The sequence below is a fragment of the Marmota marmota genome, unplaced genomic scaffold (genome assembly GCF_001458135.2).
Source record: "Marmota marmota marmota unplaced genomic scaffold, marMar, whole genome shotgun sequence".
NCBI classification, from domain to species: domain Eukaryota; kingdom Metazoa; phylum Chordata; class Mammalia; order Rodentia; family Sciuridae; genus Marmota; species Marmota marmota.
This window is the reverse complement of record NW_026000082.1, coordinates 12,180,177-12,198,590: the sequence shown is the minus strand read 5'-3', so window position 1 is coordinate 12,198,590 and position 18,414 is coordinate 12,180,177. Positions and strand designations below refer to the sequence as shown.

At 54.8% G+C, this 18,414-nt stretch overlaps 1 protein-coding gene across 3 annotated transcripts in view; it reads right to left on the bottom strand.

Annotated features, from left to right (window-relative positions):
• Glis1 (GLIS family zinc finger 1) overlaps positions 1-18,414 on the bottom strand; it is a 233,764-nt gene that overhangs the window by 165,147 nt on the left and 50,203 nt on the right. The window contains exon 1 of one of the 3 annotated variants that reach the window (XM_015484974.2): positions 3,331-3,879. The exons of the other annotated variants lie outside the window; for them this stretch is intronic. The gene's annotated coding sequence lies outside the window, so the exon portion shown is untranslated. Of the gene's footprint in view, positions 1-3,330; positions 3,880-18,414 lie in introns of those variants that run through there. 3 annotated transcript variants of the gene reach the window in all.

Below are 18,414 nucleotides of genomic sequence, written 5' to 3'. Positions count from 1 at the left end.
CCCAACGGTGCCCTCTGAGACTACCACTATCCCTTTTTCAGGAGAGGACACTGAGGCAGAGAAGCACAATGACTTGCCACAGCCCCTTGTGGAACCAGGCAGAACTGGAGCCCAGTCTCTAAGGCACTCAGTCTCCGGAGGCCTCTGGCACAGCGAGGGCCTCCAACGGCAGCCTCCAAAGGCCGAGCCCATCTTCTCTGTCACCATCGAGCATGCAGCGCCTGTGGACACCCAGACGTTGGGGCTGGCGTCTGCCAGCCACTTGGGATGGTTTTCGGCCGCCGGTGGAGCCAGAGGCCAGAACAACTAAGTCTGGTCTGGCGTGTTCCCCCAGCCACCCCCCACCCCACCCGGGTCCCACAGCACCCCAGCCAGAGCCACCCCCAAGCCAGCCTCTCACCCCCACCCACAGATCTAAATTTCCATTCCCTCAGCAACATGAGCTCAGTGGGGAGGAAGGCCATCTGATTACTGCAGTCCTGGCCACGGGGTCGCCAAGAGCATGGGTGCCATAAAGCAGACAGGAGGAGAAGGGCGCATCCCTCTGGGCAGCTTCCTGAACCTCAGTTTCCTCACCTGGAAAACACACCTGTGTCTGTTGCCTTACCCAACTCTCCGGGCGGCTGTGCACAAAAAGCCACGTGGACGTGAAGACGCTTTGGGAAACAGAATATCTGACTCAAACTCTGAGGAGGCTCCTTACCAGGCAACGGAGCCAGCTTTACCTAAGCACCTGTCCCGGCCAGGCCAGGTGTGCGGCACCTGGATCGCACAAGGGAATAAACATGACCAGGCCCCCATGAGCTACTGCCAGGGGGGGAAACAGAAAAATAGGCAATCGCCACATAGGTAGTCAGTGCTGTGTGCAGGGACGTTCCAGGGGCTGGGGACCCCAAGAAGGGGCTCTGACCTGCCTGGGGGTCAGGACAGGTCTTCTGGTGGCCTTGAAATGACCAACAAGAGTTAGCCAAAGGGAGCAGGTGAGGCAGAGAAGGGTGTGGATAAACACCAGAGACAGGACTGGTCAGTGTGGCTCAGGAGCTGGGCAGGCAGGGAGAGGCGACCAAAGCAAGGCACGCTACACTGCACATAGTAGGTGCTCAGCACTGAGACATTCCAAGTGAAGAACTCCACGCTCCCTCTTAGCAAAATGGCTGACCCTGGCCTGGACCCCCTTTGCCTTCTCTTCCCTGTGCGTTGGGGCCCCATGCTCCTGCTCCTGCCAGTCAGCTCAGGGGCACCACTGGCCTAATCATCTGGGCACCCGGTGGGACGAGCCCCTTAGCTAAACTAAGGGGACACTGGTAAGGCAACAGCAGGAAGAAAGTCCAGGCCAGGCAGACGCTGCAGGGACCCAGGCTCTGTCTCTTACAGGCTGTGTGATCTTTAGCAAGTCGTCCAAAGGCTCTGGCCCTGGACTTGAGAGTCATAGGACTTTTGTAGACAAGGTCACTCAGGGCCCAGCAGAGTCCTGAACCCACCACAGAGCCTTCAACAGCTAAATCCCCACCAGCACAGTAAGTTGAGGCTGTCTTGAAAATCCGGGCCACAGGGTCAGTAGTACTGATGGAGAAGAGCGGCCCCTGGCATGGCAGGGCGTGGGAGAAGGTTGACACTCAGAAGGAAGGCCACTCCCCCACCAAGGGGCCAGGATTCCTAGTAAGTGAGGGAAGGCGAGTCCATGAGTAGATCACAGCCACAGCAGGCCTGCACCTGCCTACAAGCCCTCTCTGTGTGGCGGACCCAGCCACTAGACAGGGCCAGGAGAGCCCTGGGACATCCAGCTCTGGGAGCTTCTGGCTCCCATCTGTAAAAGGGCGTGAGAGGCCTCCCAGGCTATGGAGAAGTCCAGGGACAGGATACGTGAAAAACAAACCGTTAGTGAAGAGTGAAGGCGCAGGACACCAGAGAGAAGGAGGTCAAGGATAGCCACCACAGGTTGGGCACCAGAAGGTGGCCAGCCAGCGACTACAACAGTGACCAATACGGCTTCGTCCACTCAGAATGCCACCTGGGCACCCCCCAAAGCATGCCTAGCCCAACACCCTGGGCAGGGTGAGATACCACCGTGGTCACTCTACAATGTGGCCTTTACTGGCCCTTCTTCTTCATCTGTCCAGTGGGGAGCTTCCTGGAGGCATGTGTATGTAGTGTCACCACACATTCAGGGACAGAGCAAGCATCCAGCAGTGAAGGCCCAGTCCAGCAGGGTCATCAGACTGGCCAGCACCTTCTCTCTCACTGTGAGGCCTGGGTCCCTGTCACGGAGACAGAATGGGTGGGGCTGGCCCTCGGAGCAGGGTTCTGATATGAGCTTGTAACTGAGAACAGAAACAAAGGCCTAGAGAAGTGGCTTTTATTGAGCACCTACTGAATACCAGAGTATTCAGCTTACACACAGTCTAATTTAGCCATAGCCATAGTAACTGTTCCTAGAAAAGAACACTCTTCAACTATAAGGCAGATTTAGCAATGCGGCCAGTTCACTCAGGGCAGGATAGGGGCTGCCTAATCGGGGGCCTTTCCTGGGACCAGTGGGAGCAGGACTCACAGTCAGGAGGCTGCACACCAAGCACAGATGCCTGAAATGCAAGAATTCCTGGGGCCTCCGATCCCAGCAGTAAGCCCTGGTTTACAAGGTGGGACAATTCTGAGGGCTTTCCGCCCTCAGGAGCTGGCAAGCTCCGAGCGGCTATTGCTGTGCTCGGCACCGGCTGGAGTTTAATAAAACTAAAAGCAGCTAATGGTTAACAATCAAAAATAATATTTTTCCTTCAAGCAATTAAATTGTAATATAGAGCTCACTAATTCCTTCCTATTCTTTCCCTTGGGATCTCAGATCAAGCACCAGGAGAAATAAATTATGCATCTCTCTTCCCCACTTGAAACCCAAGTTTTAAAGAATCCACGGGAGAAATATTGCCTCCTGCATTGCGGCAGAAGCCTCTGAGGATTTTTACCATGGCTTCACGTAACAAGTCACCTTTCTGCAAACGCAGGCCCTGTTACACACCCCCATTTCGAGACTGATAAATTAACTTCTCGCTCTTTCTCCAAAGAACTGGTGTGTGAATACTGATCTTACCAAAGCAGTCTCTCTGCGTGGCCCCAGGTCTGCAGGGAAATGAGTAAAACTTCCCCGCCCCCCACCCCCACCTGGCTGGCACTCAGGGTCTCCAGCCTTATCCCTCTCTCTCCTCCATGCGCTCCCAGGCCACCAGGCAGCACTCCACTGTCCCTAGCATGCATGTGAGCCTCCCACCTCTGCCTTGGCCTATGCTGGTCATACCACCTGGCGTTCCCTTCCCACTGACACCAAGCCCCACCTACCCTCATGAATCCTTGCCCCTCTTCTGGAACTGGAACTTCTGCAGCACTCCTTAAAGACTTCCCCCTTTGGCCTTGAGACACAAGAGTCTCCAGGCAGCCACAAAAGATCAGGAACAGAGCACCCTGGACGTGGTTGCCCAGCCCCATCTCTGCTCTGGACACCCCCTCCCCTCACCTAGCACAGCGTCCAGAGTTCTACAGGAGGTGTGTCCGTACTCCTGGGTGAGTTAATAAGTGAATCAGTGACCACCGAGTCATGCTTCTCTCAAGCCAGGGAAGGTGATGGGGAAGAGGCAGGACATGGACCTTTGGACATTACCCAGGTAGTGGGGAGGACAGGCACATGGCATAAACCCCAACAATGGCGTAATGATGCGCTCTCTAAGCAAAGCACAAGAAAGACAGCGATGCCAGGCTGAGCAGGTCACCCGGCCCAGTCTCCCGCAGGGGCGTCCCTGCCTGCCGGGCACAGCTGGGAGTCCCTGGCTGGGCAGTGGAGGCTCTTCACAAGCCTCTCCCACATTCTCCAGTTTCACCTCCCACTCCAGTGGCCTTGCACACACAGGTGCCCCCCCACCTGCCGGAGGCCCCTCAACCCCACCGCCTAACCCCACCCTCCTCTATGGGGCTGCTGCCCATTCCTGAGCCTCCAGCCCAGGCTGTGGGCATTCCTGGGAAGGGGCTGGATCAGATCTACCCCCAGCAAGGGCGTGGCCCCACTCAGGGCTCCGAAGTGTTCATGGAGCTGCACTAAACAGCAGCGCAGAAGAGAAGCGGCTTTGCTGGCAGGAGCTGCCGCCTCCACGCTTCTTGGCGGCCCGGCTGAGGTGCATTTTCCACTCACTCAGTGCCAGACATGGCTCTAGACACGGTCGCATATACCACTTCACTCCAACCTAACAACAAGGACATCGCCTACGATGCTGAGGACTTCACAACACCCCTTGGTAGAGTCAAGGGACCCCTGGGGAGGGGCAGGCCAAACTGCTTAGGTCCTTCTACATCCGTTCTGTGACGTCTGTCCTCCTCTGCCCCAGAGAAGCCTTCTGTGCCGCCCAGGCCAGCATTCCGAGGACTCCCTGCCACACCTACCCCTTCGCCCCAGACCAGACAGCAAACAAACAGGACACCAGGAGACAGCCAACCAGAAAACCCCGTGAGCCCTCCCGGGACACGCCCTCCCCTCGCTGGAGGCTTGCTTGCGGGATGTCTGAGCCGGGACGACCTCAGCCCCAGGCTCTGAAGGCAAACACACGGCAAGGATCCCCAGAACGCGCTCCAGAGGATGACGCAGCAGGAGTTCCAGGCGGGGATTTTCCATCCGGAAGACTTCCGGATCCCTAATGTCAGGGGGCAGGAGCAGGAGCCACGGAGGCTCTGTGCCCGGTCCTCCCTCTCCCCAAAGGGCAGCTTTGGCTGCAGCCTGTAAAGTCTGTCTATAACCCTAGGTTCTCTGGGGCGAGGCTGGCCGCCACCCCCAGCCACAGGTGATGAGCAGCTGGCAGGCAGTGCCCTACTCCTTCCTAGCACACAGCACCGCTCCTGGGCACTGCCCACTGCCCGGCTCAGACAGACAACGTGGGTAAGCTCAGGGACCCTGTCCTTGGGGTCAGGCCGGGACCTCTGTCCAGCCACGCTGCCCAGCACAAGGAGATACAGATGCTGCTGAAACAGTCACTTCTGCTTCTTCCACGGGGAGGGCATTCCAGAGGAGGGGGCTTCCAACCTGCTGCCCCGCTGGAGCTGCTAGCCACTCACCCAACACCCCTTTCTGCCAAGCCTCCCAGTTTCCATCCCGTAAAAACCCAACCCCCTCCACAGACACGCCACTGTGCAGTTTACGAGCCCCTCGACCTAGATTATCTCATCTGGCCCCGGCCACGGCCCTGCGTGGGCAGCACCTCAACCCCGTTTTCCAAAGGAGGAAATGGGCTCAGAGAGTGAATGACTCACCCAAGGTCCTGCTGCCGGTCACCACACCACAGATGGAGCCACCTGCTCATCACAGGTGTGCCCTCCTCATGCCAAGCACGCTGTTGCGTGTGCCCTCTCCTGAGCTCTATGGTAGGCCAGGCTGTGGCCACAGACCGGGGAGGGGTGGCCTGAAGACATTGTTTTCTCACGGTTCTGGCAGCTGAGAACTCTACAATGTCAGCACATGGTTTTCTGATGGCGGTCCTTTCCTGGCATGTAGAAGGCCACCTTCTTGCTGTGAACTCACATGGTGGGGAGAGGGAAGGTAAGCTCTCTGGTGCCTCTTCCTACAAAGGCACTAATGCCATTGTGGGGGCCCAACCCTCATGACCTCATCTACACCTATATACCTCCCGAAGGCCCCATCTCCAAATGCCACTATATTGGGGGTTAGAGCTTCAGCTGGGAGAGGGACACAATTCAGTCTGTAGCCTGCCTATGTCAGGCCACATCTACTAAAGGAAGACACTGACGCACAGAGAAGTTCAGTGATTGGCGAAAGATCCCTCAGCCAGAAGGAAGAAAATGCAATTCAAATCCAGGCCTCTGGGACACAAAGTTGGGACTCTGAGTTGGGCTGCCTCTATCAGGGAAGGGCAGAGCTCAGAGACCTGCTCAGCCAGACCTCAGCCCCACTACTGTCCCACAGTACCCCTAAACATTCCAGAACACTGCAGAGCACAAGGCACTCAGCCTGAGAGCCCCCTGCCCCACAAAGCCCTCAGATGTTCTAAGTCCTGATTCTCCCCAGCCTGCCCGGCTCCCCTCATGGGGGTCCCAGCCACAGGGTCTACCCCCTCGTTCCATCCATTTTCAGAAAGGAAAACTCCATGCTTCCTCCTGAGATAGCACCTGTGAAGTGCTCACTTCTTGGCCCACCCAGGCTGTCAAGAAGGGGCAGGATGCAGAGCAGCAGAGAAGGGCTTGGCCCACACCTCGTGTTGCCTGGAGCAGAGTGAAGAGCAAGGCCCAAAGGGGTGGAGGGGGCTGATCAGACCGGAGAGGGGCTTGCTTTTCTTGTTTTTTTCTTTATCTGAGATGTAATTCACATAGCACAAGCTATTTGAAGTGTACTATTTAGTGGTTTTATATACTCACCGAGTAGTACACCCATCACCATCATCTAATTCTAGAACATTCTCACCTTGCAAAAGATCCACACAACATAAGCAGTCTCCACACCTATATCCCCTCCTCCCAACCCCTGGCAATCACTTATCCACTGCCCTTGTCTATAATTAGCCTCTTCAGGACATTTCCTACAAATGGAACCATACGCTAGGTGACTGTTGGCTCCTGGCTTCTTTCACCAAGTACACCGTTTTCAAAGTGCATTCATCTTATGGTATGTATCAGGCTCTGTTCTTCTCATGGCTGAATAATATTCCATGGTGTGGACATATCAGACATTATTTATCCACCCATCAGCTGATAGACATTTCGGATGGCTTCCATTTCTGGCTGTGGTGAACAATGCTGCTACTGACACTGTGAACAGTTCTATTCCATTCTCTTGGGGATGAACCTAGGAGTAGAGCTGCTGGGTCCAACATTCAACCTTTTGAGAACCTGCACTATTTTACAGTCTCTAGCAGTGACCAAAGAGTCCAGCTTGTGTGTGTCCTCCCTCACGCTCGTCGCTGTCTTGTTGGCTATAAATAACCACTTGGATGGGAAATGGTTTCCCCCGTAGGATTGGTGGGATTTGAGACAGTCATCTCTCCCCTCAAGGAGAAGCTTTGGGATTCAGAAACTCCCAGAGTCTGTTGTGCCTCGGCTCCCTCCTGTCTGACACCCTTCTCTCCTGTCTTGCTCACTGAGAGCACTTGTGAATCTGCCCTGTTATTGTCTCCATTTTACAGGTGCAGCTATTAAGGCAAAGGAAGAAGTGACTGCTCAAACCCGTGGGAGCAGAATCAGGGTTCAACCTCAAGCTAGAGTCTGGCTCCAGATCCCTGGCTCTTCACGCCAAGACCTTGTGCTTCCTGAGGCAAAAAAGACATGGCTAGGAAGACACTGTGGGTTTGAAAATCACAGAATGGCTCCTACTAACTGTCACCGTCATTAGAGAGCCCAGCTTCCTCCACAGTCAGCCCAGCCCCAGCCTGGATGCCAGGCACACAGTCGGCATTTAATAAGTACTTAAGGAAGACATGCAGGCTTCCCATGTTCCTGTCTCCTGCATTTGCCCAAGTGAGTGACTTCTACATGCTTCTACATAAGCCAAGGACAAGGTAGGGGGCAAAAAGCTGCTGGCTGGGGTAGGAATCGGGGGACCAAGGGCTACCCCTGAGCTACCTTGCCATAAGCCAGAGCTTTCTTCACCCCATCCTGGCCCAGGCACAGGACACCCCTGCAGAGAAGCCCACAGAGCAAGGCATGAGGTGAGGGGGCTACTCTCCAGAGCAAGGCCTGCTGCTCTTTGGCACTGTGCCCTGAGAGTCAACCAGCCCAATTAATGAGGAACAACTGTGCCAGCGAAGACCATCCACCTGGGGGTCCCAGCCACTGAAGACTCCAGCTACATCCTCTGAGTAACCATAAAAGTCCAAGCAGAGAGCCAACCCTCCACAGTCAGCTAATGCCCGCCCACAGGCCTTGGGATCCCGTCCTGAGATGCCACAAGAGTAAGTGGCACCGGAGGTCACTGCAGTTTGTCCCTTTGGCAGGGCAGAGGCGGGGCAGAGGGTGCTCTTGCTGTTCAACAGACCTTCTCTGGTTTCAAATTTGTCCAGACCCAGACTCCAACTCAGGACCTCTCCAGCATGGGTCAGTGACTTTACCTCTTTGAACCTCTGCCACGTTCGATGTAAAAAGTTAACATCCCTTCCTACAGGGTCCCCGTGGGTGCTGCCATGTACTGCCTATGTGACCTGTGGTCCACACTGTCCGAGCACTCTCCACGTCCTAGCCACTCAATCTCCTCTTCCACCTTTGAAGCAAGGACAATCATATGCCCATTTTACAGATTTGATGGATGCAGAAGCTGAGAGGTATAAAGGGTGATCTGTGCCCAGCGCCTGGAACAGCCCTGGCATAAGAGCTACTGCAAAGCACAAGTCCTCCCTCTCGAGTTGACTGGGGCAAGGCTGAGACCCTGGGAGTAACAGACAGCTCTGTTCCGGAGAGTCCAGGAAGCAACTGGTCTCCACACAGCCCTGGACACAAACCTCCCAATCCAAGAAAACCAGAGCCCAGGGGAAGGTGCTCAGCATTCTGCCTGCCCAGTCTGGGACAGCTTTCCGGCCCCCGACGGTAAAGCAGGGTGGGCCCATCACTGCCTCTGTCCCTCCGTGGCCTCAAGACTCTGTGACCAGGGCCAGTGAGATGCAGGGCAGGACAGAGCACTCCTGATCCCTCCCCAACCCAAACCGCACACAGTTAAGCCTCTTAGATTTTCCGATTTTAATCAAGTCTCGCCCCGAGCAGCATTCTTCAATAAGGGGGGATTTGTTTAGCTTTTTCTGAGAATCAGCATTACCTACTAAAGAAACAAACCCTGCTCCCTCAGCGCGCCACTTGTGCGTTTAACACGGTACATGGCCTTTAAAAATTCTTCTCTCCTACGTGGAAGAACAGTTGACTCACTGCAGAACCCGGTGCTCCCCCAGGACCCCGCGCTCACAATGGCACCTTGTCGAATAGCACTTTTAACTGGTTCCTGCCTGCTCACCGTCAGCACTACTTTAAACCCCTCACAACAAATTGGTGGCGGGAAGAAAGCAGATTTTATGGATCCCCTCGTACAAATGGAGAAAGGAAGGAACAGAGAGGGAAAATAACTGGACCAAGGACACACAGAGTTATTCGCAGCAAGACCATTCACTCCCTCACTCCAAAATGAGCCAGTCCCTGTCCTGGCAGGGCTCCTGGTTCAGTGGACTTGCCAATGGCACACCACAGAGCCACACCCCTGCAGCAATGGGCTGGGTGAAGAGGTGGGAGGGGAGCTCCTTTTAGGACCGAGGGAGACTGAGGACGCTCCTGCTTTCTAGGCCATTCCATGTGCAGGAGCCGGGGGTCTCTGCAGTGGTGCAGACCTCAGCTTATCACTGGCTCTGTGGGACCTGGCAGCTCTGTGGGACCTGGCAGCCCTGAACCTTGAGTAAGTCACCCCTGCTCTGAGAAAAACATCCACCATAGAGAAGTGCCCTGCTGTGGAGGAGGCCAGCAGGCTCCGGGACCTTCTGTGGGAAGCAAGATCACAGTCATGGTTGACTGCTACTTCCACGTCTGTCTTCCCCAGTGCTTTGGCACTCGCTGGCTTGTGGGAGGCATAAAAGGGCTTCTCCTTCCCATTTTGCAGACAGGGAGGCCAGGGGAGGCCAGGGGAGTGGGAAGGACATGTCCTAACCAGGCACGGGGCCCACGAGGGAGCTTTGACCTCACAGGGCTCTTCCTAGGCCTTGTGCTGCCTCCTGGGACATCTAGAAGGTTCTAACTCAGTGTTGGGCCCAGTCCAGAACCTTCATTTCTACGGCCGCCTCTGACCGCTATTTATCACACGAGGACACAAAGGCCCAGAGTGAGAGAGCCGCCTGCCTGAGGTACCCAGTTGGCAGTGGCAAAGCTGGAGGGTGAACCCAAGCGGACGGACTCCAAAGCCAGCTGCCCACCACCCCACGGCGTCCTCCCTGGCCCTGCATCTCGACAGAAATCAGATGTGCGATCTCCAGGGAAACGGCAGGTGACGACGGAGAAGAAGGCCCTTACACCAAGTGTCAATGTTTCCAAAAGCAAACTTTTCCACTGGGAGGGGAGTGGGGAGAACTCGCAGCCTCTCTTCCCTGTCAGCCTCTGTCCCACAAAGCGGCTAATCGGCTAGCGCAACTCCTACAGAAAAACTTGAAATATGAGAAACATCTAATCCTGCTCTCATGGGTTGTCAGGTCACCTGCTGCCGGGGGTCCAGGAAGGGAAAACAAGGTGAGTCTCTAGGATGTGCCGAGTCCCATGGGTCGGCGGCACCCCCGGACTCCTCCCAAGGCAACAGGAGGCAGAAGTAGGAAGGCAGGAGCAACCAGCTCGGGGGAGGGTGGGGCAGGAGACCTGCGTCCCAAGCTGTTTCCACTTTTTAGATTTACCCAAATCCTTTAATTGACTTCCATGGAGAGACTCCCGATTAGGCTAATCCTGCCTACCGAGCTCCCCATCGCTGCTCTCGGGAGTCCGAGGCAGGCCAAGGGAATGCCCCGTGTCCTGGTGCGCCCAGCCAGGCCATCTCCCTGGCCATAGGCTGTCCCTGCACCACCCCACTGGAGCAGCCTGGGCAGCACCAGGAAAGGCCCTGGGACTACAAGACCTGGATTCTGGCTTCAGCTGCCTCCTGGCAATGACCTTGGAAAGTGCTTCCGTGATTGCCACATTGGCTAATGTACGGTGGAGCACACCTAAGAGACAGATGGTATTGTTGTCCCCATTTTATAAGTGAAGAAACCAAGGCTCTGAAGGTAAAATAATTTGTCCAGAGTCACAGACAATGTAAGGCAGGGCAGCCTGTGACTACTGGCACATTCTTAACCCCTGCCACTCCGACTCCCCTCCAGGCTACTAATGGACTCAGAGATGCTGGGCCATCCAGCTGGACTCTGTGGGAAAGCACTTTGGTGCCAGAACCGGGCACATAGTAGGTGTTCAAGAAAGAGTGTCCTTTCCCCTCCCTCTTCTCTAGATGGTAAAAGTAAGAGGGGTTCTTCAGGTCCGTTTTCACAGACCCCTCTGCAGCCCATGTCCCTGGCTGGGTAGTGACAAACAGTCACATCCAGGCAAAGGGAGCTCCTGCCACCTTCAGCACTTTCTGCTGCCGGCTGAGAGGAGACTGCATCTTCAAGGACCCGCCAGGGGCTGCCTCCTTCTCTGAACTTGGCCTTTCAAAGGGGCTTTCATTTATCGGGCTTTAATGTCTCACATGATTTAATCGGAAACACGTGCCTTGTAAATATCGTCTGTCATGTTCCATCAGGTTCACAGGGAAAAGTACAAGTCAATAAACAAAGATTGTAGCATAAATCTACCTTGAACACATAAGACCTCAAGCAAGAAAATCAAAACACGTGTGGCCTCTGACCTGCGGAGTTTCACGAGCGGGAACTCGGGGTATAGTAGGGAACATTTCTAAATGTACATAATTAATAGGGAGGCTGGGACTCGTCTGTTTGCCTAGTCCAAGTGCACACAGAACCCCGCAACAAAGACTCTCCTGGCAGCACCTGTTAAATCACAAAGTGCTCCTGGCTGGACCACAACCTGGCTATTGCCACTGTGGAAAGATGAGAGCCCTCCAGAAGCCCCAGAAAAAGGGACATTTCTCCCACTTCTCTCAAATAGGGGGGCGGGTGAAGGAAAGAATGGTATGATAAAGACCTTCCTGCTTCCCTTCCAATTCCCTTCTCCCTGGCACCCTCCCAGGCTGCTGTGAGAGTCCTGAATCAAATACAGATGCGGACGAGGTCTGAGGAGTCAGAGCCTAGGATTCGAGTACCAGCTCTGCCACTTAGGGGCATGCAGCTGTGTGAGCGTCCTGGCTGATCCTTGTCTCCTAGGAAGCCATTAGTAACAACTTCCTATTGCAATGTTGTTGCTATTAAAGACACTGGAACCATTTACTCCCCAAACAGAAATGAAAGGTAGGTACTGGACCAAGTACTTCATCTAGGTACAGGATCCACATACTCCAGCATGTGCCCCACTCCAGTTTGGTGCTTTTAGACATTCAAATCCATCCACCAGTGGAGCTCTGCCCCGAACTTTGAAGGAAAAGCAAAGGCCAGAGGCAACTTGACCGAGGAGACTTGACGGAGGTTTCCTCATCTGTCAAAAGTGGGTAGCACCCCCCACCCTTCAGGATTGTGTTACAAAGATCATTGCTTAAAATGGTGTATTCAAGAATGCCACCATGAAATAGCATATAAATATGTCTCCTCCTATCATTAAACTCATAGACCTCAGAGTCATGGTCCAGAAGATCTTACAACTCTTCTAATCCAGCTCCTTTGTTTTGTGGTTCTGGGACTGGGATTCTGAGTAGGAAAGGAACTGGTGTAACCCATCAAGTTGACAGCAAGGCCAACACCCAATGTCCAGGCACTGGAATGCTGCTAAGGGACAGAGGCACTTTGCATGTTTCAACAGGTCCCCCAATACTATAGTCCAACTTTCTTCCTGGCCCATCCCTCCTAAGTGAACTCTGGCTGCCCTTCCCCAGGAAGTCCTCCCTGGCTGTCCTTCTGACCACCTGTAGTCCCTGCTGTTAAAGTGCACTCCAGTTTGGATGCAGCATACCCACTGAGCCTGGGAGTGTTGCCTTTGCACATACCTGACTCACCCCCAAGTGGACTGGAAGCTTCCTGGGGGAGCCTGGCCCATACCAGTGCACAGACACTCCCCCACATCATTGTCCACTTGTGCACCGTGTCTCCCCACTAGAAGGTCAACTCCATGAGATTGAGGGCTATCTCTCTTGCTCACCATCATATCCCTTATCTAGAAAAGTGTCAGGTATGTAGTAGGCACTTAGTAACTGCTGAGTAGATGAATTCACTGAGTAAATGAGAGCAGGAGCCCCACCCTGTGCTTGTATATTGTCAGAGCAGGAAGGAACTTTAAAAATCAAGTCCAAGTAATAGCTGGCCCAAGTGGTCCACAGGTGAATATTCTAGAACCCAACACCTTGCCACAAACATAAGGTAAAGGTGAATGAGCTGGGGGGGATCTGGGTGGCTGGTGGCTAGATGGGGAGCAGGTACGTGGGTGGCTCCTGGCAGGTAGATGGCATCAGGGCTGGTGACACAGATGATAGGGTGGGTTGGACAGCTGGGCGCCTCAGTGGACGGGTGAATGGGTAAATGAACAAATGCATGGATAGATGGGAAGACTCTTAGATGCAGTCTACGATCTGATTCATCCTGAAAGGCAGGTCAAGGTGCTGATAATTCTCCAAGACAGAAAGCCTCACTACCTCCATGAAACCCCCAAGAGGAGCTTGGGGTTCATCTCTGTGGACCCTAGGCCTAGGGCAGAGCAAGAACAACATATTCAACGGGACTTACAAATGTGTGCTGATGAGTGACTGGGAGAGTGGGTGAAAATACGGGTGGGTGTCGACACAAACGGGAGTGAAGATGGGAGTAGGGCTCGACGAGTGGAAAGGCAATGGACGGCTGGAGGAGTGGCAGCCTCGCTGCTGGGGGGGCTGGTGAATTGGGCAGACACAGGGGAATATGGGAGGAGCCACAGATGTCCTGTCCCTGGGCAGAATGGGTGGGGGAGGGGAGCACAAGAGACCTACAGCATGGCTCCCAGGGGGATGGCCTGCCACCCACACACTGCAAGCCCTGCTGGGATGCCCCACTCAGCTCCAAGGAGGGGCTCCCTCTTCCTGAACCTCCAAAGAGTCCTGGGTGCTGGCCTGTGTCCCCCGGGACCCCTCTGAGCCAGCCTCTCCATCTCCAGGTGAGAAAGGGTCTCCCCCACTGGCTGTAAATGAAGTAGCCCCACAGCCATTTATTTATATTCAGGAGAGGCTGCAGCACCAGAAACCGTGAGTGGGCCCCCACAGCTCTGGGCAGATGTCTCTCATCCCTGAAGTGCTTCATCTCGTTTTGCCTTCACAGCCTGCGAGGCAGGTGGTCTTAGGCACAAGAAGAACCAGGTACAAGGGAGTGAAGGGACTTACCCACAGGCACACAGTGAAGGCAAATAATGCCCTGTGTCATAAATTCCTCAAGGCTCCCTCTCTCCCTGCGGGAACAAGAGCACCCATGCACAGGAACGATGACAGCTTCCAAAGTGCTCTTCCCTATAAGCAAGTACCTGGAACAGTGCATCTGCCCGAGGCCTGCCCAGGCTCCAGAGCCCCCGAGAGCTCCCTGACCCATGCTGCAGGCTCCCCCAAGCTCCGACACAGTGCCTGTCACGCTCGTGCAAACATGGTGCCTCCCACAGACCCCCGGCACATGTGGGGAGCCAGTGCCAGGCACCCTCCCACGCATGCGAATGTTCCTAAACAGAGTAATTAGAGTGGTGTTTAGGTAACTTTTACACAGGCCTCCAAATCAGAATCACATGTGGGGTGGAGCCTGCCAGGGTGGCCACGCTGGAGGGGCTGGTCAGTCCCCTCCCCAACACAACTGCCACCCCTCTGCATCCCTTACGCTAAGTTTCTCTGAGCACACCCACCCCCGCCCCCACCCTAGGGCTCAAACTACCCACCCAAGCCAAAAGGAAAACCCTTGTGGTTCCAGGGCCGAGACACCCGCTAGATGACACACACCAAGTCAGACTTGGAGGGGACCCTGTGCTGAGCTGCTGTGCAAACCCAACAGGTGAGGAAGGAGCAGGAAAGAACTCGTCATCCAAGTCCACACAGAGAGCTTAGCAGTCCCTGATCCTCCCAGGCCTGGCCTGGCCATGTCCTTGCCTGCTTACAAACCTCTGGAGGTGTCTGCCGCCTCCAGGTGAGAGCTCCCTAGGCCACCGCTCCTCCAGGTGGGTAGAGCACAGCAGGAAAGTCAGTCTCTGGAGTGGGCAAGACGAAGTTCAGGGCCAGCTCTGGCTCTCCCTAGTCCTTAGATGAGTGCTTTTGCCTCTCGGGGATTCAGTTTTCTGCCTATTACATGGAGGTCACCAGTGGGGAATGAGCCACTTCATTAGTCCCAGGGGATCATTTGGTTTGGTGTCTGGTTTGGTTTTTGCGGTATGGTTTGGTGTTCGCTGCTGTTTCTGCTGTAGGGTGCTGCAACGGAACCCAGGGCTTGGCACATGCTAGGTAAGCTGCTCTACCACTGAGCTATATCCCACCCCTCATGTGGTTTTCTTTCAGTCCAGTCTCTTCTCTGATTTGCTGTGTGGCCCTAAGCAAATCACCTGGGGTCTCTGGACTTCTGTTCATCTAATGGACAGGCAGGACCTAGTGATCACTTAAAAGCCTTCAATGAGGGTCTAAGTCCAGAAGTAGCTCCGTTTCCGTCCTCGAAGGTCATTCAACACCCATTACAGTGTGAGTCCAATCTTCCTTTGCAGCCTGACTCCGGCCACCTTCTGGCCATCTCTGCTCCGACAACACCAAATCCCACCCCACTGACCAGCACAGCAGCTCACAGTCCCCACCAGGCCTTTGCACAGGCTATGCCTACAGCAGGGTCCTCAGGCTCCGCTGGGCACATCAGTCAGCCAGGACCTGTTCACAGGCAGATCCTCAGGGTCTGGGTGCAGCTGCGACTCTGCGTTCCCAACAAGCTCCAGACAATGCTGATGCCGCTGCTCCGAACAGCACTTTGGGTCCTGGGGCCCTAGATGCCTTTCCTCATCCCTCTTCACCATCCAGTCAAGGCCTCTCGCCCTTCCAAGCCTGGCTCAAGCCACGCCACAGGGAGGGTCCTACAGCCACAGCAGGTTTCAAAAAGGCCCCGCAGCTCCCCGGTGCATATCTGGTGATCACCTGCCACACTGTGGTCACAATGAGCAGCTTCCAAGTCCACATCCCTAACAAGAGCCCCTGGAAGGCAGGGAGGGCCCAACACAGGACTCAGCACACAGATAGGGTCAGTGAGTGTGCCCTACCCGAGTGAGGTCACGGGTGGCGGGGTCAATCCCAGACTTGCTCAGAAGGCCTGGCAGCCAGAAAGTCCTGCACAGCCTGCCCTCCTGCCCTCTGCCCAGCCCTGGACCATGGGAGGCCCTGACCCGGCCTGCCAGGACTCTAATTCAGGCAGGTCAGGTATAGAGAAGAGCCACCAGGGGCCCCAGGCTATGATATGGGTTACAAAGGTGGCACTTGCCAGAAATGGCAGATGGCAGGAGCCCAAATGTGGATATGGATCCAGGAAGGCAGAAACAGAGAGAAGGTAAAGAATAAAAATTAAATAAAAATTTATAAAACAGAAGCAGAAACCAGGTGCAATGATGCATGCCTGCAATCCCAGTAGCTCTGGAGGCTAGGGCAGGAGGATCACAAGTTCAAAGCCAGCCTCTTAGTGAGGCCAGCAACTTAGTGAGGCCCTAAGCAACATAGTGAGACCCTGTCTCAAAATAAATAATAATAGGCTGGGGATGTGGCTCAGCAGTTAAGCACCCTGGTTCACATCCCCCCCCCATAAAAAAGAGGCCAAGAGAAGCCAAGATGGAAAGGTATAGAAAGATGCAGGAGGGAAAAACAAGAGTCAGGAACAGAGACAGTAAAAAGGAAGACCCAAAAAGGAGCAAAACAAGGCAACAGAAAGAAGAGGTGACAGAGCCCAGCATCCAAGAGAGAAGGAAAGAAAAGAGACAGAAAAGACTTCCCAAAGAGCGGGCAGGGCAGGGCCAAAGCCTACAGCTAGCTGGTCCTGAAGTCGTTAGTTCACCCAGAGGGTACACCACGGCCTTCCCCAGGAGGACACGCTGGTCCTGCGGCCTCTTCCTGAGGTACCTGCCACCTGCCACCTGCACCCCAGGCTTGGGGCACATGGCTGGCCAGGGAATTCCTGAGGCCTTTTCCTCATTTCCTTCCACCCTCCCCAACCTCCCCTCCTTGCTGAAATGACTCAGCAAAGGAAGATAAACTAGAAACGGCAATTTTGTTTTTCGTCATTGTTGTTCTAAAAACAAACAAGGTCCAAGGCCTGTAGGAGACCCAGCTGGGCCTAAGAAAACAGGCAGCACAAGCTCCAGGAATTACCAGCAAGTCATTCACCTCCTCCAAGCCCCAGCTTCGTCAGGCACCTGGAAATGCTGAGATTAACCCAGCTCTGAACGGGTGACGGGTGGCCCCGGAGGGCAGCACACAGGTGCAGCACAATGGCCACTGCACCTGAAGTGCAGGTGGGTTACACCTTTAAAAAAAAAAATGAGGGATATTTTTTAAGTCCTTCCCTTCCCAGGGTCCCACCTGAGCTTCACAGGAGCCCAGACATGGATCATCATCTCCATTTTACAGAAGAGAAGACTGAGAGCTCTGACACAGCACCCCAGTCCTCAAGACTGTAAATGGCCCTGCTGCCAGCCCCCTATCTTCTCTACTGTCCCAGCTGCATGCAGCGTCAAAACCAAGGCTCTCACAAGATTCACAAGAAATGTATTTCTCCCCACAGTGCCAGGCCCGAACCTCAGATGGGTACAGAGATGAGTGAAGCGTGGCACTGCTCCCAGGAGATGGGCACCCAAGGTGACTGTTCCTGGGGTGCTAAGGAAGATGCCACCCACCTGCAGGTTAAGGTCAACTCTGCTGCAAACGTTGCCCTGGACGCCCCGGACCTGCGGCTCATGGAGCTCTCACTGTTGAGAGCAAAGATGACCCAGGACAGCAAATTATTGCATAAGGACAAGTGCTGAGGTAAAAATCCAGCAAAGTAATAATACAAAGGGACTGGGTGGAAAGGAAGGGCCCTGGAGGTGACACTTGAGCCCTGAGTGCACCATGGGAAGGGGAACTGGAAAAGCGCATCAGGCAGGGGACAGGCCTGCAGAGGCCCTCCTCAGGGACAAGCTTGCCAGGCTCACAGAACAGAAAGGCCAGCAAGGGAGGCAGAGAGTGACGCAGAACACAAAGATGAACGTCACGTCTGCTCCGTCGGCCAGGGCAGAGAGAGGCAGGTGGAGGGCATCAGAGCAGTACTATGATGGCATTCACATTTCAAGTCATAATTACACAAGGCTGCTGGGTACAGAAAGGAGGTCACAGACAAGGTTGGCAGCTGGGACACCATCAAAGAGAGTCCACAATGGCCAAGAGAGAGGAGCCCGGAGTGGCACAGGCCAGGTGGTGGTGGAGAAACCTAACCATGCCCAGGGTCCAGACTGGGCCCTGAGGCTGCTCAACACCAGCTGTGGCTGCTCGACACCAGGATGTCAAGCCACTAACAAAGGTCAGTGGGAGGGTGCAGCTGGTGCAGGTCAGCAGCCAGGGCGACCCAGGAGTGGTCACTATGGCCCCAAAGCCAAGTGAAATGAAGGGGGAGACAGTGGCCAGGTCTGGCCACATGGGGGCCACAGGGACCCTGACAAGCATGGTCTATGGACAGATGAGGGCACAGAAGGGCCGTGGGATGAGGCCCCGGTGTGGCCACTTACACTGGCAGCTTCTGGAGTTGGTGTACGTGCCCAGGGCAGAGCCAGCCGCAGCCGCCATCACTG